Source organism: Lepisma saccharinum, chromosome 29 (assembly GCF_977018435.1).
Source record: "Lepisma saccharinum chromosome 29, izLepSacc3.1, whole genome shotgun sequence".
NCBI classification, from domain to species: Eukaryota; Metazoa; Arthropoda; class Insecta; order Zygentoma; family Lepismatidae; genus Lepisma; species Lepisma saccharinum.
Window position 1 is genome coordinate 11,072,266 of NC_139257.1, and position 27,578 is coordinate 11,099,843.

The 27,578-nt window shown below is 36.0% G+C and overlaps 1 protein-coding gene across 1 annotated transcript in view; it reads right to left on the reverse strand.

Moving 5' to 3' along the window:
• The window catches only part of LOC145981385 (uncharacterized), a 446,659-nt gene that overhangs the window by 384,754 nt on the left and 34,327 nt on the right, over nt 1-27,578 (reverse strand). The window lies entirely within an intron of this gene.

A 27,578-nucleotide genomic window follows, 5' to 3' on the forward strand; every position in this document is an offset into this window, starting at 1 on the left:
CATCTGGTGATGACTCCCAAACCGAAGATGAATCTACTGATGATAAGCAGGTTATGGACAAACGGCACCAAAATGGAAAAAAACGCACCAGTTCATGACTCAAAGCGGCAACAGAAGGTAAGAAAAAGAAATGTATACTGGCGAACTTTAAAAAAAGGTCTCCCTCCTCTTAGTTAGATTGGAAGGTAGTTGGAAACACTTCATTACTACTGTATTGGATAAGAAAGTGGGGGGAGGCAGTTGCAGACAAGGCCATCACTACCTTATGCACACGTAAACTTGTTTCCGCAAAGCTTTCTGTTGGAGTCTTGTCGGGCATGATCTGGGCAGTTTGTGGAAGATTTTTTTGTTCCTACCCCCCTTCCCTTCTCTGTGTATGTGTGTGTGCGTGCGCGCTAACGCCTACACCCGTTTCTTTTTAAGTTTTGCGTATTTTTATTGCATCGACTAATTGCTGTTATGGCTGGGAATGAACCAGGTTAGGAATGGGCAAATAAAAAAGTATAAAAATACCCAAATTCCTGTCATGAGTAGTTAGTAGTAGTAAAGGTTAGGTAAAGTTCCTCGTGCATATAGCAACGTGCTATGAAGGCACATTTAGGGGATGTGGTAGTAGGGCACCGCATATTCTCGAGCTCGGCTATTTTGGTGGTGATACGATCGGCACCACGCTCCAGCCGCCTTTTCTTCGCCAGGGTTGTAGTAGAAATGAGAAAATAGAAATGTTTTGCATTCTGTCTATGTGACAGTATTCTTTGGATATTGTCCCTGAAATATCTGTTAACATCCTAACCCGCAGTTTTTTTCAGGATAAACTAGTTGAAGACCACGAGTGGTTCCTGAGAAGTAATGAACATTTCACAGAATGCGCACTAGTTTAGCTCACATTTCTTGAGGGGAGGGGGGAGAATGATATACGAATTTATTCTACGAATGCTTACGTCATTGTGACAATGGAGTATATTTTGCAGACTAACGAAGATCTGGCGTCTAGACACAAGGCCAGTATAATGGTCTGTGAAGTTTGGGCTGTGTCCTACATTTGTGATTGGCTTTCACAAATTTCGTCTTAACACACCTTTCATCCTTATCTATGTGATTACTCAAGAGTGGAAGAAAAGCGAAGTAAAATAAAGAAATCAATTGGTCATTGTGTCCCTGCGTTTTTCAATATTTCTTCCTGAACGAAAATTAATGTTTCACCGACGTAATGCATCAATATAGTCATGTGAATTATTATTTTCTGTCATCATAGTGTGCTTAATAATTCCTTAAAGCATAGACTTTAACGCTGTTGTCCTTAGTGTAAACGATCTTAACTGTGTGGAAGTTTTTATGTAGGCAAAAAATGGTTAAGAGTAAATCCCAATTGATTGTTAGAAACTTAAAATATTATAACTCTGACGTGACGCATATTAACTGTTCTTAGTTCGCTGTCAAGGAACGATTTCTCCTAACTAAAAAGGATTCCGGCCTCCGTGGTAGAGTGGATAACACAGCTTGCTTAAACACCGCCTTGGCATTGTGTTCGTTCGGTGTTCACTGTGACTGTCCCTTCATCAATTTCATCGCTCATCCTCATCGTTGCGTTTAGCCAAAAGTGGCAGAAAAGCGAAGTAAAATAAACCAAATCAAACATAAATAAGAATCTGAAGGGGAAAATATTCCATTACCAAAAATAAAATATATAAATATACAGTAATTACTTGATTGACACTGCAGATTTTTGGCAGTGTGTAGCTGTCTTAGGGTCGTATGTTCGAATTCGCTGACCTCAAAATATACCAAGAGTGAACGATTAATGCAAATGGGGATGCACATTTCTATTACTTTAGTAAGCGCCCAGTCGTAAATCCTGTGGACACAGTGTGATTTTCGTGCAAGGAAGGGTTCCTGGGACATCAACTAGGTCGATGTTTACTTATAACATTACGAGGGTATGGATTTCTCTCAACAAGTGCAACAAATGTTTATGGTCATGGAAATTATTTACACAATTTGTAACATCGTTTTCTACCTCTTGAAATTAATGGTGACTGGAGATGAAAAGACACACGTGGCAGATTGTAACGTGCTTTGAAGACAGAGGTCTTAAGTTCGAACCATGATTAAGGCATGTTTGCCCCATCACATCCATGTTATCAATTGGTCAATCATTATCATCGCCACGGATTAACCAAGAGGCAACAAGGCAACGTAATATATCCTAAATAGAAAAAATACAGAAAAGGGGCAAGGAAATGCACATATCGTGCCGAGTCGAGGTTGTGCGTTGCAAGACGGAAATGTGTAACTATTATCGCAAGAGCACGTTCAATTAAATTAGGGCAGAACCATATATCACACAATAGAGGTGAAATTGTTGTAGGTTGACATGAACTGTTAATCTGCGTAAACTCTTATAATACTCTAATATCAGGTTTTTTGTTCCACTTATTATTTCAATTTTGAGTGTCTTCATGACCGAGTGCTTTGCATACTGCTCTTTGAAACCGGAGACCCTATGTTCGATTGATTGATTTGCTTTATTTTACTTCGCTTCTTGTGCCACTTTTGGCTAAGTTGCAAATATGGGGGAGGCCTCCCCGATGCCGCAGTGGTAGCATCGTCGCCTTGTGAACAAGGGTTCGATAGCCGGTGGAGGCACATAGTGGTTTGGATCACACTTTAAACTGTAGGTCCAGTCCCGATTAGCCTTACTGTGCATAAAGTGGACTTCAAACACAAACTCAATCAAATATGGGGATTAGTGACGATATGATGAAATTGAATAATGGACACTCAAAATCCATGCCCAGGCCAGGATTCGAATGCGGGACGCCTGGCGTCGTAGCGTGATGTGATAACCACTGGTTATCACACACACACACACACACACACACACATATATATATACAGGGTGTCCCAGATGTCTTTCCCTGATTACACACTTTATTCATATCTGCTATATGCAAGATAGAGATGTGGAAGTGGCGCCAAAAGTTTAGAAAACTAACTTAGTTTCTTTGTTGCAGGTTTGAGTAAAGTGGCTGTAGTGTAGCAGTGTCAGTGTCCAGAAAACCGGAAATGTTCACAAATCAGATAAAAGCTCAGCATGTCCTCTGGTATCAAGAGACCCGGTCACCAATAACAGTGCAGAGGAACTTTCAAATGTACAGAATTCTTTCGTCTAGAATATCAGCCATCAATAAGTTGGTATTTAAAAAATGGAATTTATCTTCTTTCCCAAATCCTGTCAAGTCCAAGAAACATTTTATGGAAAGATGCCGCCCGATGTCAAGAGCATTAATTCCGGATTCCCTGGCATCGACACTGCTACACTACAGCCACATTACTGAAACCTGCAACAAATAAACTTCGTTAGTTTTCCAACATTTTAGCACCTCTTTCACATCTCTACCTTGCATATAGCGGATATGAATAAAGTTTGTAATCAAGGAAAGACTTCTGGGACACCCTGTATTATTATGTACTTGAATGAAAATACAGTTACTGCAATGTTTATTAAAACGTATATATATTTATTTTCAAGGGAAGGTCTTAAATGTTATTTAAATTGGACTGAGGCATGGGACTTAAGGATGCAATTTGCGAGGTAATCAAGACAAAATACTAGTATCCGACAACATGTCACTATGTCCCCACATTTTGGGATATAATTTAGAAAAACTTTGGAAATTGGGTACATGCCCAATCTCCTAATTGACACAAAAAATAATGATCCTGTCTCATAGTAGGAATGTATAAATACAATTCACCATAATTTAACCAACACTTAAATATTAAGGGGGTAGCAATGAAAGAAGGAAAGCTTTGTGGTTGGAATAAATTTTCCGAAATTTCTGAATTTTTTTCTTCCAAAATATGCTTTCCTTGCATGACTAGTATAATTATTTGATCGAGACGTTTAATGCCAAAACTGTATTTTAAAAGATGAAAGAGGCACCCATTGAGATTAAAAGGAATACAGTCTTTATGAAATGGTACGTCTAGTAGCTGCATGATCTTTGCATTGCATGGGTGCTTTCCGAAAGTTGCACGAGTTTAATGCATCAAAGGTGTTGTGGCAACTGACCATTCCGTGTTTTCCTGCGTTTTGTGTAAGAAAGAACTTATTGCTAACACGTTGTGCAATAAACAACAATTTACCTGTGAATCACGCAGGTGTTGGGGCAGATCAAAACATCTGAAACATGAGATCACGTGCAAGTGAATTTCACACAATTATTCAAGTTAATGATGAAATTTATTAAGAATTCTTTCTAAAAGAAAGATTTGGTCTAAATCTGGGTGTACAGAGATGAACAGCTTATATATTAGGGAGATTCCATAGTGAACGGTGTGACTTTTATAGGAGAAAATCTGACAGTAATTTGTTTTTAATTCAAATATTTGCAAACAAAATTGTTGCTTTTCTTCCTAAATTATTTTGGAGTAAGGGTCATATGCTCATCATGGAAAAAACCAGCTCTTTTTCATTAAACGTGATTACGTGGAAAATTAGTGTGTGTGTGACAGTTTCTACAGATGCTATGTCATAAACAGTGAACAAAGAGACGACTTTACAAGTTCTTTTCTCCTTTGAAAAATGAAGTCTGGAGGTGAAAATAAACATAAATAATCTTATATGGCCTTTCAGATTCCTGTACTTAATTATAATACCACATTTTCTTAGATTTGTATGTAATTTGGAAATAATAGAAACCTATGTAAACTGAAATCCTCTATGACTACAGAAAATAAAGATTTCCACAAAAAGCTCATTCCCACTTTAGCAGAGTAGAATAAAATTTATTTTTAAATTCGTTAGTTTCCAGGCAGTTTTAATATGTTCTCAGTATGTTTACTTCACTTTTGCAATCTGAGTATTAGGAGTCATGCCTGGGATAAGTTGCCTCCAGTTATGCATGTTTAACATTAAAAGTAATCTTTTTTCTAATTATTTATTTCAAATTAAGTACATTCCAGAACACAAAAGGTTACACAAATATTAAACCTTGAATATCTTCAATTAGTTGGAATCTGCCAAAATAATTTATTAAACATTCAACAGAAAATATGCTTTAACATGTATCAATTTCTGAATGTCGTCTACGATCCTGCTTCCTTGCAAATCACTTCTCACATGTTAAACATGCAGAGGGCTCCTCTCCAGTATGAATTCTCAAATGTCTTCTACGAGTTTTCTTCCGTAAAAACATTTTCTTGCATGTTGAACACACATAGCGTTTATTTTCAGTATGATTTATTAAATGGCTTCTAAGATATTCCTTCTGTGTAAATGATACGTTACATGTTGAACACACATGTGGATTCTCCTAGTATTAATTATTAATTGTTTCCTAAGAACTTCCTTCCTTGTAAATGATTTGTTACATGTTGAACACATGTGGGGCATCTATCCAGTATGAATTATTAAATGATTTCTAAGATCTTCCTTTCGTGTAAAATTTGTTACATGTTGAACACACATGGGTCTTCTCTCCAGTATGAATTATTAAATGTTTTCTAAGAACGTCCTTTAGTGCAAATGATTTATTACATATTGAACACACATAGGGCTTCTGTCCAGTATGAATTATTAGATGTTTTCTAAGAACTTCCTTCCTTCCAAATGATTTGTTACATGTTGAGCACATATGGGGCTTCTCTCCAGTATGAATTATTAAATGTCTTCTAAGACCTACTTTCCTTGCAAAAGATTTTTTACATGTTAAACACACATTGGGCTTCTCTCCAGTATGAATTATTAAATGATTTCTAAGATCTTCCTTTCGTGCAAATGATTTGTTACACGTTGAACACACATGGGGTTTCTCTCCAGTATGAAATATTAAATGTTTTCTAAGGTCTTCCTTTCGTGCAAATGATTTGTTACATGTTGAACACACATGGGTCTTCTCTCCAGTATGAATTATTAAATGTTTTCTAAGAACGTCCTTTAGTGCAAATGATTTGTTACATATTGAACACACATAGGGCTTCTGTCCAGTATGAATTATTAGATGTTTTCTAAGAACTTCCTTCCTTCCAAATGATTTGTTACATGTTGAGCACAGATGGGGCTTCTCTCCAGTATGAATTATTAAATGTCTTATAAGACCTACTTTCCTTGCAAACGATTTGTTGCATGTTGAACACACATGGGGCTCTCTCCCGTATGTATTATTAAATGTTTTCTAAGAACTTCCTTCCTTGTAAATGATTTGTTACATGTTGAACACACATGGGGGGGGGGGGGGCATCTCTCCAGTATGAATTATTAAATGATTTCTAAGATATTCCTTTCGTGCAAATGTTTTGTTACATGTAGAACACACATGGGGCTTCCTTCCAGTATGAATTATTAAATGTTTTCTAAGAACTTCCTTCCTTGCAAATGATTTGCTACATGTTGAACACACATGGGGCTTCTCTCCAGTATGATATACTAAATGATTTCTAAGATCTTCCTTTCGTGCAAATGATTTGTTACATGTTGAACACAAATAGGGCTTCTCTCCGGCATGAATTATTAATTGATTCCTAAGAACTTCCTTCCTTGTAAATGATTTGTTACATGTTGAACACATGTTTGGCATCTATCCAGTATGAATTATTAAATGATTTCTAAGATCTTCCTTTCGTGTAAATGATTTGTTACATGTTGAACACACATGGGTCTTCTCTCCAGTATGAATTATTAAATGTTTTCTAAGAACGTCCTTTAGTGCAAATGATTTGTTACATATTGAACACACATAGGGCTTCTGTCCAGTATGAATTAATAGATGTTTTTTAAGAACTTCCTTCCTTCCAAATGATTTGTTACATGTTGAGCACATATGGGGCTTCTCTCCAGTATGAATTATTAAATGTCTTCTAAGACCTACTTTCCTTGCAAAAGATTTTTTACATGTTAAACACACATTGGGCTTCTCTCCAGTATGAATTACTAAATGATTTCTAAGATCTTCCTTTCGTGCAAATGATTTGTTACACGTTGAACACACATGGGGTTTCTCTCCAGTATGAAATATTAAATGTTTTCTAAGGTCTTCCTTTCGTGCAAATGATTTGTTACATGTTGAACACACATGGGTCTTCTCTCCAGTATGAATTATTAAATGTTTTCTAAGATCTTCCTTTCGTGCAAACGATTTGTTGCATGTTGAACACACATGGGGCTTCTCTCCCGTATGAATTATTAAATGTTTTCTAAGAACTTCCTTCCTTGTAAATGATTTGTTACATGTTGAACACACATGGGGGGGCATCTCTCCAGTATGAATTATTAAATGATTTCTAAGATATTCCTTTCGTGCAAATGTTTTGTTACATGTTGAACACACGTGGGGCATCTCTCCAGTATGAATTATTAAATGTTTTTTAAGAATGTCCTTTAGTGCAAATGATTTGTTACATGTTGAACACACATGGGGCTTCCTTCCAGTATGAATTATTAAATGTTTTCTAAGACCGTCCTTCCTTGCAAATGATTTGCTACATGTTGAACACACATGGGGCTTCTCTCCAGTATGATATACTAAATGATTTCTAAGATCTTCCTTTCGTGCAAATGATTTGTTACATGTTGAACACACATAGGGCTTCTCTCCGGCATGAATTATTAAATGTTTTCTAAGACCTTCCTTCCTTCCAAATGATTTGTTACATGTTGAACACATATGGGGCTTCTCTCCAGTATGAATTATTAAATGATTTCTAAGTTCTTTCTTTCGTGCAAATTGTTTGTTACATGTTGAGCACACATGAGGCTTATCTCCAGTATGAATTATTAAATGTTTCCTAAGATGTGACTTTAGTGCAAATGCATTGTTACATACTGAACATACATAGGGCTTGTCTCCAGTATGAGTTCTAGATTGTTTTCGAAGATCTTGCTTGCTCGCAACACTATGAGTTTTACAATGCTTTCTAAAAAATTGTTTCAATGCTGAATGATTAAAACAGGTTGAGCACACAGAATAATTTTCACCATCATCCATTCCTGTATCTTCTATGAGATATTTTATCTCCTTACATGATTCCTTGCAAATTGAGCATTTTAACGATTTTGGTCTACTATTTTTTTGCATGTGAACCATAAGTTCAAATTTATCATTAAATAAATTACTTCCATCATTCCAAATGGCAAAACCTTCTGAGTTTGAAGATTTTGTAGATTCTTCTTCCCTTGTAGATTCTAGAGTTGTTCCACTATTCTTTGTCACAGAGCAGAATCCTGTGTCTAATGTCGAGCTGCAAGAAAGAAATCCAATTGGAAGTGATTTTGGTCTGAAGTTTTGAGTTGAAACATAAGTATCTCTAAAATATGAATGTATATCAATGTTTGAATATTTTCATTGAAGAGCACATTTAATCAATAATAATAATAGTTTATTTTAAGTGTTGAGCACAGTATGAAACCTAATACAGCACTAAGTCAAATACAAAAGTATAAAGTTACACGAATAAAATATGTAAGCGGTAGAATAACATAACAAGTTAGCATATTTACACTTCAAGTTACAGTTTTCAATGAGATCTATTACAACTCTGATACTAATAATTGTTTATTGTTATATAATATTGTGCAATTAACTGCGTATTGTTCTAATAATAAAAATAATCATATGTATTTAAGTGATGATCACGATTAAAAGACCAGGTATATCACTATGTCAAAATTGGTTAAACAAAATTAAAAAATTGAATACATAATTATAAAATAAAACAGTGGATCCTACAATCTTATACATCAACATAAATTCAAATTGTAGATTTCAACAAGATCAGCTACTAAACCTCTGGCCCCGTTTAGGCATGTGAGAATTGAGATATACCTATGGGAATATCTGGGAATTTTATAAGCTATATTATTCAAAAAGTATTCACTGTCAACTTGGAAAGTTAATATCTTCTCTACAAAATTTATCCTTTACATTTTTCTTCTTTCTTCTAAGGAAAACATATTCAACTGTGTTAACCATTCAGAGCAATGTTGGTCAAAGAATTTTTTTTTAAACTTTGTGCATAATAACCTGATAAAAAATTTTTGAACTGATTCAACTTTTTGAAGGTGACTGGTTGCAGTCAGAAACCATAATTCATTTGCATATTCAAGAATAGGACGAACTATCGTTTTATACAGGAATATTAAGGTATCTTCTTTTTTAAAAACTTGCCATGAAAAAAATATATAAAAAGGCATTCTCTTTGCTCTTTGCAAATTTCTGAAATGTGCTCATCAAATATAAGAGAGGAGTCTATTAATATTCCTAAGTCTTTATGACTGTCGCACACTTGTAGTTTATTTTCATAAATAAAATAGTTGGAGACTATATAATGAACTTTCTTAGTACATCTTAAAACTTTACACTTTTTCAAGTTAATTTCCATTTCATTAATCTTGCATCAATATGTCATTCTATCGAGATCAGCCTGAAGTTGAGCGACATCATTATTTGTTAAAATACTCTTAAAAATGTCTATATCATCTGCATATAGTAAACATGTGCTAGATTTAAAACATAACGTAACATCATTGATAAAAGCAGCGAACAGAATTGGGCCAAGTGGCGACCCTTGAGGTACTCCACAAAGTATTTCTTTTTTAGAAGTTGTTGTTTCACCAATCTTAACAGAGAAACTTCTATTTACTAAAAAGTTGGAAAACCATTTCAGAAATCGTGGTGATAATCCCATTTGGTCGAGTTTGTAAATTAATAGCTGATGGCTGACACCATCAAAGGCTTTAACCAAGTCAATAAATAAAATATCGGTCTGGGATTGCTTCCTAATGTTAGATTTAAGAGAGTCTATTAAAACCAATAAATTTGTAATAGTAGACCTTTTTCTAAAAAATCCATGCTGATTTCCATCAATATATTGTTTAAAATAAAAAGACAAATAGTCAGAAATTATGTGTTCAAAAACCTTTGCCATGGAATTTAATATAGTAATTGGTCTATAATTATTAAGATCATTGGCTTTTCCATATTTTTTTTGTAGCTAATCAGTGGTGATTCCATATTTGTTTTTAGTTACAGGTACAATAAACACATTTTTCCAGATATCTGGAAATATTCCAAAAGTAAGTGACATGTTGTAAATTTTAGTTAACAATGGTACAAAAACATCTTTGTTTGCTTTCAAAATAAAATTAGGTATGCCATCAGGACCTATTGAAGACCTGCCTTTTAGTTTGTTAATTGTATCACTTACATCTTTTTCCAAGATAACAGGTACATCAATTAAGTTGGTGTATGAATGAAGATTAATATTTTTAAAATTTACATGACTTCTTTTTGAGAAAGATTTGTGAAAAACTCACTAAAAGCATTAGCAATATCATATTCATTGAACAGTACATCATTCAGTGATAGTATTTTCTCTCTTCTTTCTATTACAGGGTAGCTACGAATTTTTGATTATGAAATTCCCTGACTTTTCCAGGTTTTCCAGACCAGAAATGATATTTTTCCAGACATGTTAGTTGTCATGATTCTTGCTTTTGAAGCTCATGTTTTTCAATAAAATATGCAGGCACGTTAATTATTATGAATATGAATATACACAGTTATTACCTGAAAAAAGTGATTAATACAATGCTATTCAACGAAAAAAATAAAAACTATTGTACTTCCGCATTTTCACTAAGTCATTACAACTAAGGTGGTGTAAAAAATCAAATAAAAAATGTGGCATATATCAAAGCTTTACAATGAAACCTGTATACAACCTCAAAATTATATCAATACAAATTAGAAACAACAGAAAATTAGGTAATGTAACTTTAGAAAATATGCAATAAGTTTAATGATTATATTTTTTTAATTTATTGAAAATAGTACATATTTCGGAAATTCAGAACGTGAATGAGGCTGGTGACCCACCATACACCTAAAAAAAATATATACGCGGGCCATACTTTGGAATCAAATATCTCCATTATTTGAGTTTTCCACATGCTGGAACCAATTTTATGTTACGGAAAACATAGAAATCTGTCTATTAAAAGGTAACAGTTCCGAATGTTTTATGATTTTTTCAAATTTTCCTAGCAGGAAGACTAATTATCATACCATTGTAACACAAAATTTGAACCTTCCTTAAAATAATGAGCATTGTTTGGATTCGAAGAAAGTTATTTTGGAAAAGAAAACTTCAAAATGACCTTACGCAATCATACACACTTCCTACGGACAAGGTATTCTCCGGTTGAGAAGCGACAGTAACTATCGTAAACTAGTGGGAATTGTAATGATCCTGAGAGATTATTCTCATTAGTAACGCTAATGTTTATTTACTCAGTGTATATGTAACCATATTATTATGTTCAAAGTTATTTTATTTACTTGTTCAATGGTACATGTGTTAATACCTCCTTTGGTAATTGTGTTTATCAGTACTGATTTATTATTATTATTCTCTTAATACGGCCCTGCGTGGTCGCAAAGAATATGTACTATTTATCTTATAATTGTATATCAACGTTTAGTACACGTTTAAATATTATATGTATTTATCGTTTGTGCCTTGAGCACGTTGTTCAATGGTCTGCCGTAGAGATGGCCTTGCCTGCTCTAGCACGGTTCCACGTAGTTCGCATGAACGGCACTAGATGCACTACCTGAACCGAGGCTATATAACCAGCCACGGAGCAGATTTTCTTCAGTTGGCTTTCAGGTTGGCTCACAATAAGATCTCTCTTACCAACTGACCCGGAAGAAAGGAGCACTCCGCTCTTGCAAGAGGCCAAGCTTCTTAAGGAAAGAAGGAAGGAAGGAAGGTGCACTCCGCTCTTGCGAGAGACCAAGCACCCTAGAAAAGTTGCCCTCTGCCTACGGGCAAGAGAAGTCGCACTCCGCTTTCCAGCGAGAGAGGTTGAACTCGGCCTTTGGCAAGAGAACCCACTCCGCTTATTAGCGAGAGAGAAAAACTCCACTTTAGAGTGAGAGGTCCAGCTCTGCTTGCTGCAAGAGGTTTCAACCCCCTATCAACCTGCGGAACCCCGACAGGGTAGTATGGCGTTGGGTTTCGAGGCAACCGCTCAGAAGGTAAAATTACAGGTCAGGGGAAATACTATGGTTATCGTGAGGGTGACCCTAATAGATGCCCTGGCTCCCTGAAAGCCAACAGTTCCCAGTAAAAGCCTGCAGCTACAGAAGTCGGAGCTAGTAAAGGACTGCACTTCCTGATGTTTGTTGGAGCTAAGGATACGTCCCCAGAGGGCAGCAGCAGTTAATCTGTTCACAGTTTACGGCAGTTTGCAGAAGCCATTCTCCCCCCATTGTGTGGCAATATATTGGCCAAGTGAGTGTATTATCCTACACGGGCGTGTGCTAAACTTACAACGTTTATAGTTGCATAAGTGTATCCAGCTACATTCATTAAACTTTCTGTAACGTTGGACAGTGTACTTATTCCCGAACCCTGAGTGAAATTGAGTCTCATACCACCATTGGAGAAAAGGTTAGCATAACTTTGCAGAGCGTATGGTGTTACTGATTGGTCGTGGCCAAGTTAGTAGACTTGCATCCAGCTGACTTGCTCGTGTAGGTGTAGTAGGCACTTTTCCCGAGCAGGACGTTGCAGAATGAATGTAGAAATAAATTGGAACCTTAGTAGAGTGCATACAGGGTCTTTATTTTAATTCTAAGAACCCAAACCTGACCTTCTTAACCTAACCACAAAAGCATATATTCACAAAATCTTAAGTAATCGCTAAAACTCTGCAGTATGTGTTAACAGACATACTAAATTGAAATCGAACCATGTAAAAGTTGCATTTGTAGTATGATGAAATCGTAATAAAACAAAAGGAACTTGGGCCCATTTTTACTACTTTTCAGCATAATTTCATTCTACACGCAAAAAATACATAAAATTACTATCGGCATCAAAGCAACATTCCTAACCTAACAACGATGTGTGACCAGTGTACGTTTAATTCCTCTATCTTGCACCAGTTATTAAGAATTAAATTCGTTCTACATGCACAAAAAACGTGCACATTCGAATAATGACGTCACTGATACTGCATAAAATCACGAATTTTTCAGGTGTAACACATCTCTGCAATGTAAAAACTACGACAACGAGCAAATGAACTAGTTGATCAGGTTGCTTCTGAACGGGTCGCAAATGGACTCAAATTCACAGAATGGGACGAAGTAGTAAGTTCCTTTGTTTTTACTAGGCATACGCACTAGGGTGGATCGAAAAACAGTTTATTTCGAAATCGGTTTGCGGCTAGTGCTTAAAGTTTGTGGTTGGTGGTCCTTATAACCCATAAAAAATTCCAACTTGATCGGATAATATCTTCAGGCTGCGCTTTTTAGTCAAAATTTTAAATTTTTATGAAAAAATATAAAAAATTTGCAATTTTTCCTGATGGTTTCTCGATGATTCTGGAGTGATTTAATGGCAAAAAATTACATATATTGCTTGTATGTTGCTTAATATTAACGATTTAGTGTGTTTGAATCAGGGAAAATGGTTTCTTAGTTCGCCAAAATTCGTCAAAAAACGCCAAATATACAGAAATGTTACGGATGTTGGGTAGGCAATAACCCGCTATAGTTACTCAACCCCACCGACTTAAATTTACCAAAAACGATAAGGTTATAAGAAAGGAAGTAAACTGCAGCTCTTAGTTTATCGACTAATCGACTATCCAGCACCCACCACGAGGAGGTGGCTGCAATCGAATGCTGCCCGCCCACCCACCCAGGTAGACTGGCCTCTTTAGGTTTTAAAGTCCACTTTGGTATCAAACTTTGGTAATATTTTCCTGTCCTCCAATCGAGCTCTAATATAGCCATCTCGAGAGTCATAACCATACAGCATACATACAGCTTATGTCTTAAGAGCAGGAAATGGATCTGACGTTGCTACATACAGCAATTAATGCAGCAGTTACATCTTTGATGCACCGTTCCACTGCCTGGCTATGGCACGGCAGGTAAAAAAAAAAGTCTGCATTTTTCTAGGGAATCGTCTCTTCCTGCTGCGATCTCTTCTAAGTCTTCATTCGTAAGTAAGTGTGCTACTGGAGGCGACGTTATTTCTTATTTTCCCCAGTGCACTAAATCTGTGTAATCTTTGGCATTAAAGTTAATCACTGGGGGTGCACAAATTTTCTAATTGTGTTGTTTGGTTGGCTTTGGCTTTTTCTTGCTTCCAGGATCTTCTTCGCCGCGTTTTGACGCACATTTGGGCGACTGTCTGCCAACATACCAACAAGTATGTTTTCTGGATGCCCCCAGAAAGCATGATTTTGAAGACGTTCATAGAGAAAAGTCTTTAAATCGTTTGGTAAGTACTCCATTTTCTGGAATGTAAGCCACAGGTACTTTGATGCGTCCTTGATAGTTCCATTGCATTTGATGTAAAACCACATGGGAGCATAAACGTTAACGACAAATTCTGTCAATGTCTTAAGAGCAGGTGATGGATTTGACGTTGCTACATACAGTCGAAGGATGCGCCCTGCAAGAGTCAGCCATCAAGCATGGTGAATGGGCCCAGGAAGACACATCGCAAGATCATTTGGACACACTCCACTGTTTGCAGCCTGGCACATTTTGTAGAGGTAAGCCTGGTCTGTGCTGAGAACATCAACGTCAATATCAGGAAGAACTGCTTCAATTTTTTCGAACTGGACGATGGGCCGGTCTTGGCAGGTAGACAAGCTCTTTCCTACGTCGCCATGAAATCCCTTCAGGCCGGATGTCTTGCCATCAATTTTCTCAAAAATGTGTCTTAGGGGCAGTTCATTAGAATGCAATTGCCTTCTTCGCAGAGAAAGTACCAAATAGCAGCAGTTGCTCCTTCTGCGTCGGCTGTTTTGGGCGTAACATGGGTAAGGTAGAATGAACCAGGTTCCTCGATGAGAGAAATGTGCTCTTCTTGACACGTCCGTTGGTACGTTTTTCCAGTCTCTACACATGTCTCTTTCAACAAAGTAGAATCTTTCCTTCCATCCAAATACAGCGACAAAATTTTCTTGTTCTGGGGACATTGTTGTTCTTGTAGTGTTTGTCGCGTTCGTGAGCGCTGTCGCCAGACATTGTTTCTGTCTATAACAATGTTAAATTTCTCCTTTTGAGGTAGTGTTTTATCTATATCACTCAGAAGACTCGACGCCAAATGTGCAGCTACTCTGTCTGACACACCACGCCTCTCACATGCACGCGAAAACGAACTCAGATTGACCCTGGTCTGACTACTTGTTCCTGAGTTAAACTTTTCCTTTTGCGGAATTAATTCTCCATCTTGATCATCGCCAGATAAGTCTTCCTTGTCTTCAACATTTTCAGCTTCGTCCACTTGCCGCACTTCTGAAAATGAAAAAAAAATCACACGGGCAATGGGAGCACTAGGGTGACAGAAGAAGAGTCCTACAGGTGCAGGATATAAGCAACGCACGTTCTGGCGTCATTAATGGATTTGCATCTACCTTTTCATGGTAAGTGTTGGATAGTCAATTAGTTAATAAACTCAGAGCTGCAGTTTACTTCCTTTCTTATAACCTTATTGTTTTTGGTAAATTTAAGTCGGTGGGGTCGAGTAATTATAGCGGGTTATTGGCTACCAAACATCCGTAACATTTCTGTATATTTGGCGTTTTTTGACGAATTTTGGCGAACTAAGAAACCATTTTCCTTGATTCAAACACACTAAAACGTTAATATTAAGTAACATACAAGCAATATATGTAATTTTTTGCCATTAAATCACTCCAGAATCATCGAGAAACCATCAGGAAAAATTGCAAATTTTTGACATTTTTTCATAAAAATTTAAAATTTTGACTAAAAAGCGCAGCCTGAAGATATTAACCGATCAAGTTGGAATTTTTTATGGGTTATAAGGACCACCAACCACAAACTTTAAGCACTAGCCGCAGACCGATTTCGAAAAAAATGGTTTTTCGATCCACCCTAATACGTACCCATCCAGTGTGACGTCAACGACAGCCACTTTATGTGAAATTCTGCTCTTCAAGGCAGAAAGTCTTTTGTTCAAAGACAGTTATTGCAGATCCAAAACCAATGAACTGTCCGAACACCAACCTGCACGTAACAAAAGAGAACGGGTTCCGAACGGGTGTGTTCTTGCAGAAAGGAAATTTAACCACCACACACAAAGCTAAAGCAACATTTTCTCTGCAAGAAATTCTGAGGATGGCTGGTGCGTAGGTCTTGAGTAGCTTGTTGTCTAAGGAAAAATCTCAGGCCTGTCCAAATTCCGGTCTTGAACAGATTCACAGAGTCGCAAAATCAACGGATCCAAGAACCTAGATCCGAGAGTGAATAAATATAGAATCGAAATGCAAAGAAAACATAATTTTGTAGGTAACAGACTAGAAGTCATAATGACGAGAGGAACAAGTTTCTGAACTGAATCTTTTGGGGGAACTGGAATCGCAAGAACCAAATTCGGAAGTGGAAATGAACCGTTCATTCATTTTGTAACTGGTTCTCCTGCAACTCCAAAGTGCGCATAAATTCCAGAAAATATGCAAAATTCCCTGACCAACCAAATTCCCTGACTTTTCCCTGTTTTCCAGGTTTTCCAGTCACATAGCAACCCTGTATTAAAGTGAAAACAAAAAGCATTCTTGTCACCATTAACATTGTTTTCTAAGGAGGAGTAGTAATTCTCCTTCACATTAGAATATTCCTTTTTAACATCTTTCCTTAATTGGGAATAAGTATTGTAATTTTCACACTTATTTGTAAGTTTAAATTTATCATGATACCTTCTCTTTTTATTGATCATTCTCTTTAGTTTCCTTGTCATCCAAGGCAGTTGATTGTTTGTTCTTTAAACTTTTGAAGGAATATTGTTCGTTAATATTGCATACACATTTCTAGTCAGTTCCATAACAGATTGTTGTACATCATTAGATATTTCAACCATATATGGTAAATGCAACAATTCATTATAAACATTCACATAATCACCTCTGGCGAAATTAAGACATCTATAAATATTATTTTCCCTTGTATCTGTATTGTCTTTTTTATACATATCCAATTCAAAATAAAATGAGAACGGTGGATGAAACTTATCAATTTTAGATAAAGGATGTTCATTAAAACTAATGTTACAAGTGGAAATGTTAGTGAGTAGAAGATCTAAAACATTAAAAGGCAGTGAAGGGTCATACGATACATTGTGCTGAATTAGATTTGTAAGTGTTTCATCCTTTCTTTTAACATAATAATTAGAGCAATGCAAATTTCCAATAGCCCAGTCAATTCCACCAGCATTAAAATCTCAAACTAAAATTATTTTATTGTGTTTCATTAACATCTCTTGAACTACCCAATCAAAGTAGTTTGCAAACAAGTCACAGTTTAAATCAGGTGGCAAGTAATGCAATCCTATTATGGTTGGATCAGAATTATTAGACAGTAATTTTACCCAAATTACATCCAATTCTGTAAAATGTGATTCCAAGATCATAAACTGAACCTTGTTTTTAATAAATAAAAGAGAACCACCTGATTTCTATCTTTTCTTAGCACCCTGTACAATGGATCTAAATCTATAAAATAATCTCTATCTTGTTTACACCTACTTCCTGTAAGAAAAATTATATCATAATTTTCAATATTTATATTGTTTACTAATGTTTCAAATTTGGTGTTAATTCCTCTAACATTCTGATAAAAACATTTAATCATATTATTACTAACGGAAGAACCACTTAGTTTTTTGAAGTTGAGTTTTCTCCAGACTTACTGTTACTATTTGTATCAGATACACTTTTGTCTTTGTTGGCAACTATATTGTCAGTTTTCAATTCACCATAAAACCTTGCTACGAATACCCCTTTAGGCCAGATATTTTCATCGAATAGTACATCATAGTCACACCAGTAATAACTTGGAAGGAGATATATACCAGGGTGGCCACTCTAGGATCTTGATAAAATTCAAGTATCATTCCTGGTTTTCAAGGCAAACTCTCCAAAAATTCATGGGTATAAGCACATGGTTTCTACATCTCAGCCATATGTATTACCCCCTCTCACCACCCACCACATAAATATAAAGGGTCTGTGTGATTATAATTTATCATTTTTTTTTCAATTCAATTAAACAGTGGGTGTTTGTGTGTGTGTTTACAATAATATTAATGCTATAATAATAATAATAATAATAATATTGTCTTTATTGAGAGGGCGTGTTTCGGCCTCACGGGCCGTTCTTACAACAAACCCTTTAAAGAACATATTACAATTGACACTTTCCACTTCTTGAAAATCATTGTTGCAGTAGAAAGAATAAAAATAAAAAAGAAATAAAAAAAACATTCCTACTTATAATGTAATCAACTAATGTACTGAAGGTACAGAGTTGAATCTAAAACCACAATTAGAATACAATTATTACAGCTAAAACTACAACCAATACCTCATTCCCATTCATTACAGAAAAGACAAAGCGAGGCACTATTGTTTGGACAGCAGATGCCTGTTTATAATTTATGCTGGCCTCCCTGTGTGACAGAGTGGTTAGCACAATGCAATGTGTACACACACACACACACACACACACATGCACACTCTTGGCATAGTGTGCATTGTCCTAACCACTCCATTACACACGGAAAACAGAATAAATTATTAACAGGAAGAAGTCAGCATTAATATTATCCAGAAAAACAGTGAGATGACTGTACAATAAATATTCAAAGGGTGATAATTAGACGTCTCACGAGATGTTACTACATAATTTGCGACCACCACCAATCATGACTTATTAGCACAAATCCCAATGGGATATCCACAATGTATAGATCATTCCAATTGCGTTGTGGTATCTTGGACATAGAAAGGGTTTCTGTCGAGTATATCATCCAGGATGGGAGATCCTCCTGGAGAGCCAGATAATATCCTGTCCTGTATATCCAGAGGAGCTCTCATTCTGGATACTTATGGGATATGCAGTAATATGTCCACATGCTATTAAAAAATTCACATAAATGCTTTGATACCAATGGATTCTTTAATAGTGGCTAGTTTCCGTTTAGTTATGTTAGGACTCAAATATTCGATATTAAAATTACCACCAAAGCGCTAGTGTCGCTTACAATATGGCCACTCTATGCAGGATAAACTTTTGTTTACATTCAGACGTAATACTTAAAAGTAGCGTGTCGTCATGGCTGGTATGGAAGAAACATTTAAAATACGCAATACTTTTAAGTACTGCGGTAGCGATGTGAATTCCAGGAGCCATAACGAAGGTGAAACTGTGCTGTGAACGAAGCATTTAATTATGATAGACAAAAATAACATGGAAAACGTGGTTCTTCAAAGCAGTGCTGTTTCATCTACACAGGTTGCAACTGAGGCTCTCGAAAATGATTTAAAAATAAAGCAATTCACATGTATTTGCAAAGTTTGAGCAGCAGAAAAATGTAAACATACCGTTGTGATCTTTCCCCAACAATGCACGCTGGTTTAATAATAACACAGGATAATAATAATAGAATTCGCAATTTCGTAGAGGCTACCTTCGCTGAGAAAATACTTATTAAATGAAACAGCAACATTAGCATGTCGATTTTCTTTTCCTGGTTATCTTCATAATTACAGACATTAATAAATTCTCAAAACTATTTTCATCCTTGCACTTGTTTCAAATATCATACATAATACCACACACAAGGTATAGGATAATACATTGTTTTCGAAAAAAATGTTTTATTTATCAAGAATAATTTAAAACTTTATACTTTACATTCATGGTAATAGAATCATCTTTCCAAAAATAAAGTAAAGAGACTCGTGCATTCTTCGTAATTTCCGCGATGCATTTCAGTGTTATCCTTCATTCAAATTCTGTCAGTCAATTCTGTTTTCCCTGATTTATTTAGAAATTTCATTTTGTTGTTTCCACAGGGTGGAAAGACATGAAGTTTAAAACTTGACATGAACCACAAAACGATTTAGAGCTAGAAAATGAATAGTAGACATTACTCTTTCGAACATATCCTATGCTTTGAACGACATCAACAGAACATTGTATCCTTCATAGAGTAGTTTTGCAAAATCCCACCAGATGGAATATCAGATAATTTTAATCGCAAATTGTGATCTAGTGCAAATTTATAACAAACAAACATGGCACGAAGCAATTGCACTGTACATAGTATATTGTTTGACCAAGCGAGTTTCACATGCACACAAGGCCTGGATTTACAAGACTATGTTTCAAACACCTCGCAAGTTTGTACTGAAGGGATAGTGTGCTTGCTCCTGGTAGTGAAGAATATAATATGTGTGCATCTAAACCTGCATTTGTCTGTGTGTGTGTGTGTGAGAGAGAGAGAGAGAGAGAGAGAGAGAGAGAGAGAGAGAGAGAGAGAGAGAGAGAGAGGGGGGGGAAGGGGGTGGATGCTTGTTATTAACCCATATGTTGATGAGGCATAAATCTAGTCCAGGAATTTTCTTTACGTTAATAAAGTACGTGTGAAAAATATCAGGATAATATCCAAATTAGGTCCAATTTTAGTCCAGAATATATCCTTGCAGAAAATGAAATAAAAATATCCAGATAATGCCCCAATCACGGGAAACAAGTGACATTGATATCCAAAACATTTTCTTCATGGATATCCGCTAGGTGGACATTTGGATGTTCAGAGGATATTCAATGGATGTCTACTGGATATTTCTGGATATCCAGAATTTATCATGAATATCCAGAAGAGATACACTAGATGTCTTCTGGATATTTGTGTACTGCATGGGGAGCAGCATTTGATGGATTTTGGGTTTGGCGATTATGCATATTAAGTGAAGATGTGCAATTCTTATGCAATATGTCCATAGCTGGCAACACTAGCAAGATGAAATGTTGTCTACAGACGCAGGCAACATGTACATAAGTATTGGACACACCTGCATGTGTGAAATCATAAATCTTAAATTTGTACCAAATTTTGTGCTCTGCTGTTTCTTGACATGTCTTTTTACAGTAGAGAGTTGTCAGCTCTACGCCTAAACCCCAACTAAAACTAAATATATGCTTACAGGCCGAAACCAAGTCTTAGGTAATAATCAAAATCTAATTACTGATAACAACTCGTTTGAACCAGTTTCGAAATTCAAGTACTTAGGAGTAATACTAACAAATGAAAAGGATATTAAAGAGGAAATAAAAAGCAGGCTTAATTCAGGAAATGCATGTTACTTTTCTCTTGATAAACTTTTGTCTTCTTGTTTAATATCTAAAAGTTAAAATACACAAAACAGTAATTTTGTATGTATTATTATATGGTTGTGAAACTTGGTCCCTTACATCGAAAGAGGAACATAAATTGTGAGTATTTGAAAATAAGATCCTTAGGAAAATCTTTGGACCTAAAAGGGATGAGGAGACAGGTGAGTGGAGAAGGTTATTTAATTTATAACTACATAATTTGTATTGATGTCCAGATATAATTAGAATGATTAAATCAAGAAAATTTAGGTGGGCAGAACATGTGGCATGAATGGGAGAGGAAAGAGGAGTTTACAGGATTCTTGTTGGGAAACCTGATGGTAAGAGACCTGTAGGAAGGCCAAGACGAAGATGGAGGGATAACGTTGAGATGGACCTAAAGGAAATCTGTAGGGATGGAAAAGAGTATAGATCTTGCTCAGGATAGGGACCAATGGAGGGCCTGTGTTGCTGCAGCCATGAACCTTCGAGTTTAAGAAGGCTGGAAAGTGAGTGAGTTAGTTATTTGGTCTTCTGAGATGATACCACGATATCCCTGGCTACACTGAATTTGTAATTTGTGTGTTAATATAAATACACACACATATATATGATATTATTATGTACTCAAATGAGAATACAGTTACTTCAGTGTTTATAAAAATGTATATATATTTATTTTCAAGGGAAGGTTTTCAATGTTATTTAAATTGGACTGTTGTCCCCACATTTTGGAAAATAATTTTAAAAACTTTGGAAATTTGGAAATTGGGCACATGCCCCTTTCTCCTAATTGACACAAAAAATAACAATTCTGTCTCATAGTAAGAATGTGTAAATTTAATTCACCAATATTTACCCAACAATCAAATAAAAATGGGGCAGGAATAAAAGAAGGAAAGCTTTGTCATCGGAATAAATTTTCCAAAATTTTCGCCTCTTTTTCCAAAACATGATTTCTTTACATGACTAGCTAAATGATTTGATTGAGACATTTAATGCTAAATTGAATTTTTTTAATAGCAAAAGGCATGCAGTGTTGCATTAAAAGGAATACACAGTCTTGACGAAATGGTACGTCTAGTACCTGCATGAGCTTGTGCATTGCATGGGTGCTTTCCGAAAGTTGCACGAGTTTAATTCAAAGGTGTAATGACAACTTGCCATTCCATAAGTGCTTTCCTGCGTTTTATGCTAGAATGAACTTATTGCTAACATGTTGTGTAATAAACATTTTACGTAGGTAGTAATGTGAACCAGGCAGGTGTTGGGCCAGAGCAAAACATCTGAAACATGTGATCAGATGGAAGTGGATTTCACACAACTATTCAAGTTAGTGATGAAAATTATTAAAAAATATTTCTAAAAGAATGTCTAAGATTTGGTAGAAATCTGGGTGTACACACAGGAACAGCTTATATATTAGGGAGGTAGCATAGTGACATGTGTGACTTTTGTAGGAAAACATCTGACAGTAATTTGTTTTTAATTCATATATTTGCAAACAAAAAGGTTGCATTTTTTTCTAAATTATTTTGGAGAAAGAGCCATATGCTCACCATGGAAAAAACAGCTGTCTTTCATTAAACATGATTATTGCATGGAAAATTAGTGTGTGACATTTTCTACAGATGCTATGTCATAAACAGAGGACAAAAAAGGGACGATTCCACAAGCTTTCTTTTCCTTTGAAAAATAAAGCCTGGAAGTGAAAATATACCTAAATAACCTTATATGGCTTTCCCGAATCGCGTACTTTAGTATAATACTACAGTTTCTTCAATTTTGATATATTTTGCAACTAACAGAATCCTATGTAGGCTGAAAACCTCTACATCATATGTTTTAACTTTTAAGCCATTATTCAAACTTGATACTGCATAATGATTAATACGCCAAACTGAACAAGATGAACAAAAAAAAATTGGATAATATACCTTCTCCTACTCCCACAAAAATAGGCAATAATTAGGCTGGAGAGTTCAAATGAGTTCCAATCTCAAACTACGCACTTGTAATGATCAGGCTGGAAAGTTCATACGAACCAAAAAAATATTGAGTCACTTCACAGAATATATCACACATATGAAAAATTTACGTGAACTAATTTGAGTATGAGAATCTCTTGAAACAAAACATTTTAACCCTTCCCCTTACTCAAATATGCATACATACATATGACCTTCCACCATCATTTTAAACCTAACTGTGATACATAACTGTCATGTACAATTTTAGAAAGGTTTTGTTAATAAATCTGCAATCATAGCATTTGTTATTGATAAACCAAATAAAATCTCCTTGTTGAACTGTATCCCTAATATAATGATGTCGTACATCAATGTGTTTTGTACATCTATAATGCTCAGAATTTCAATAATTTTATGAGCACTTAAATTATCATTGAAAATTGTAATTGGTACCATAATATCAATTATCTGATAAGAAATTTTTCATGAATTGTGCCTCTTTGGCGGCATCACCCAAACTATAATAAAACTGCGTTGGTACTTGAGTAAGCAATGGTTCATTGTTTCCTTGATTCCCAATTTACAATTGAACCTCCAAATTTTACAACTAGGCGACTGTACGATTTACTATCTACCAAATCATGAGCCCAGTCAGCATCTGTGTACACTTTTTCTTTATTTCCACCTTTTTGAAACTTAAGTTTATAATCTATGGAACCTGTCAAATATCTCAAAACTTGTTTTGCTGCAACCCAATGTCTTGGATTATAACAATTATTGATTTGACTGGGTTTACTACAAGCAAAAGAAATATCTGGTCATGTACAAACTGCTAGATACATGACACTACCTACCAATTGCTGATAGGGAAACTTGGTTTCACATTTCTCAGGTTTTTCAAAATTTACATTCAGCTCGATGGGTGTTGAAACAGTCTTGCAATTATTCATACCAAAACATGTAAGTAACTGTTTAGTATACTTCTTCTGAGAAAAAGTCAGAGTATTGCGTTCCTTATTCCTGTCAACCTCCATTCCTAGACAATGCCTTACTGGTCCCAATAGTTTAACATAAAAATTTTCTTCCAGTACATTGATCAACATTTGTTTCTCATATGCATCTTCATTAAATACAAACATATCATCAACATATAATGCTACATTCATCTTTTTACCCTTTATACATTTTGTATACACACAAGGTTCACATTTTGATTTATTGTATTCAATTTTCCTTAACACCAGTGGCGTAGCATTATAGTATGCCCATACACCCGGCGTTCCCTTATTTAAAATTTCAAAAATACATAAATGCTGTAAATATAAAGTAAATCTTGACTAATTTCGTATGTTTGACCTTCATGGTATTATAATAGCTATTTTTCGCGATCCGCTTGCAACGCTCCACTAACACCACTCATTCCAGTATTTTTTTTCAATGCCTTTCCAGCCTGGACGCCGGGCAGGTTCGGTGTAAAGAACTCTATATTCCTTGCTGTCTTTCTGGAGGGAAAGCTTGGACAGGCTTGGATCTCTACAACACGCGCGCAAATGCACTCTCGTACGCCAGCGTATGGAGCAGAGGGCTACGTGATTGTTTCACGTGATCCTTCCTGCCTTCTGAAGCAGCGACAGCGGTAGAATTCCTACCCAGTTCTTCGCGCTCATGCAACTCGTGCTATTTGATGCTACAATATGCAATATTGACTGACGTAACTTTACCAAACTCAAATATACCATTTCTTAATGACCATTGCATTGTATAATTTAACGCACGAACAGCGATGTGTATTAAAAACTGAAAGATCAACACAGTTTTTGTCAAAAAAATTGGTGAAGTCCTCGTGGTAGAAGTTCAGCCTGTGCCTGATCTACCAACTTAACCTGCAAAACTATTCTTTTATTATTGTTATTATTTTCTCGTTAGTATCTAACTGCTTAATATTGTGTCAATGGAAATGTTTTGAATTCATTTGAAAACTCTTAACATCGAATGGTCTGTGGACAAAATTATTTTAAAATGTTTATCACCATTCCAAGATGCAATAAACAGTGGTCTGAATTACTAATCGGCACTGTTACGTCAGTAAAGTGTACGATAGTTGGATCATCCACCCAACTCCCTGACAGAGTGTTTTGCACAGAGCGCCAAGACGACAGAGGTCCCTGGTTCGAATCCCGGCGTTAGCACGGGTGTTCTTTATGAGTGTGCCTTAATCAACTTCATAAATATCATCATTCATATTCATATTCACGATTAACCAAAAGTGGTAGAAAAGCGAAGTAAAATAAACAAAATCAATCAGTAGTTGGATCACCCACAACAATGACGTCTGGTGTTGTTCAAAGGCGCTTGTGATTCAGGTAGGTTTTATAATGACTTGCGTCATACCGAAAAGTATAAAACACCAGAGTTCAAAACATTTGTGGCATAGTGAGGCATCTAATTTTGTAGCTAAAACATGCATGGATGATGTTTTATTGAAAACCCAGCTGACTTCAGGCAAATAAACAACACGTGTGGCGACTAATTCCATAAGTAAATTATTAAGCAAGAAAGGGCCGACTCTTCCTTCGGACTTGTCGTTCCCATCCGAAATGCCCATGCTACGCCACTGTTTAACACATCATGTATTTTCTGATTCCAAGCTCGGCTTGCTTGTTTTAGACCATACAAACTCTTTTTGAGTAGACATACTTTATTATCAACCTGATAACCTTGCGGTTGTTCTTATAAATTGTCTCATTTAAATCACCATTCGGAAATGCAGTACTTATATCTATATGCTCTATGTCCATGTTGTATTCCACAGCAATAGCAAACAAAAGTCTGAGAGTAGAGTGTCTTACAACAGGTGCAAAGGTCTCTTCATAATCGATACCATATCGTTGCGTAAAGACCCGTTCTACTAAACGAGCTTTGTATCTATCTAAGTCTCCATTTACATCTGTTTTTATTTTATAAACTCATTTAAATTTAACTACATTCTGGTCATTTGGACGATCTACTAATTCCCAAACTTGATTCATCAAGTGATTTATATTCATCATCCATTGCTCCTTCCATTTGGATTTTTTTTTCATGTTGTGGCATCTTCAACACTCATAAAAGATGTGTCAGACAAATCACAATCCCCCATCCAAATTGGTATTTGCTTATTTATAACAGGTCTACCATTTTCTTGTGCTATATTTTGAGATAAATTACTATCTACATTTGAACATTCAGCAGTTTCTGAATTTGTTACCTCTGGAGTTAATTTCGATAAATCACCGACATTATTATCAACACACAAAGTGTCACTTGATTTTTCTTCTGAATTCTGTGTACCATCTACAACATTTTGATTGTCAGTCAGTAAGAGGTAAAATTATATTGGAAGACATGTCAGTGTTGACATCTGTCCCATCGACACATGATCCTGCAACATTTTCAAGGAATATAACACTTCTTGCTTTAATAACATTACCAGTATTTGAAGCATCAACTAATCTATAACCTTTTGTAAAGTCACAGTATCCTACAATAATGTATGATTTCGACTTGCTATCCACCTTCTTTCGTTGATGGTTTTGATGTCAAAACATGTCCTGTACAATTAAATACACAAAGATGACTTAAGGGTTCTCGGAAGGTGCAGTGGTAGCATTGCCGCATTGCAATCAAGGGGTCCCAGGTTCGATATCCGGTGGAGGCACATAGTGATTCAGATTCCACTTAAAACTGTAGGTCCAGTCCCGATTAGCCTAACTGTGCAGAAAGTGGACTTAAAACTTCAAATCAACCAACCAACGAAGATGACTGAGATTAACTTTATGTAAAAAAAAAGTGCTGTGCTTAGCACCACGCCAAGAAGGCGTATAAGGGGGTGTGGGGGTAACGCCCCACACTTTCCTGATCTGGTCGTGAGTGGAGGTGATGTGATCAGCATCACGTTCCTGACTGCCTTTACCCCTCAGGGTTTCCCCCAGGTACCCATGTCATTTGACGCTGGGTGGGCGCCGGGGCCGCTTCCAATCTTAGAAAAGTTCCCGGATTTGAACTGGCCGGGGATCGAACCCGGGACCTTTAGCATGGTAGTCAGACACGTTACAGACTGAGCCACCGTGGCCTTGATTAACTTTATGTCCTGTACACATTTCCTCTGTAGTAGCATCTTTAATTGCAACTTCAGCCCAATATCTCTGACTGAGATTAGCATCATGAAGCATTGTTCTAGCTTTTCCTACAATTGCTCTGTTTAGGCTCTCAGCAACTCAATTTTGTTGAGGAGTACATGGAGCACTTGTGTCATGGATTATACCATGTTCACTGAGATATGTAGAACATTTCTTGTTACACTATTCTGTACCATTATCTGATATAAGTTCCTCATTTTTAAATTACACTGATTTTCTAC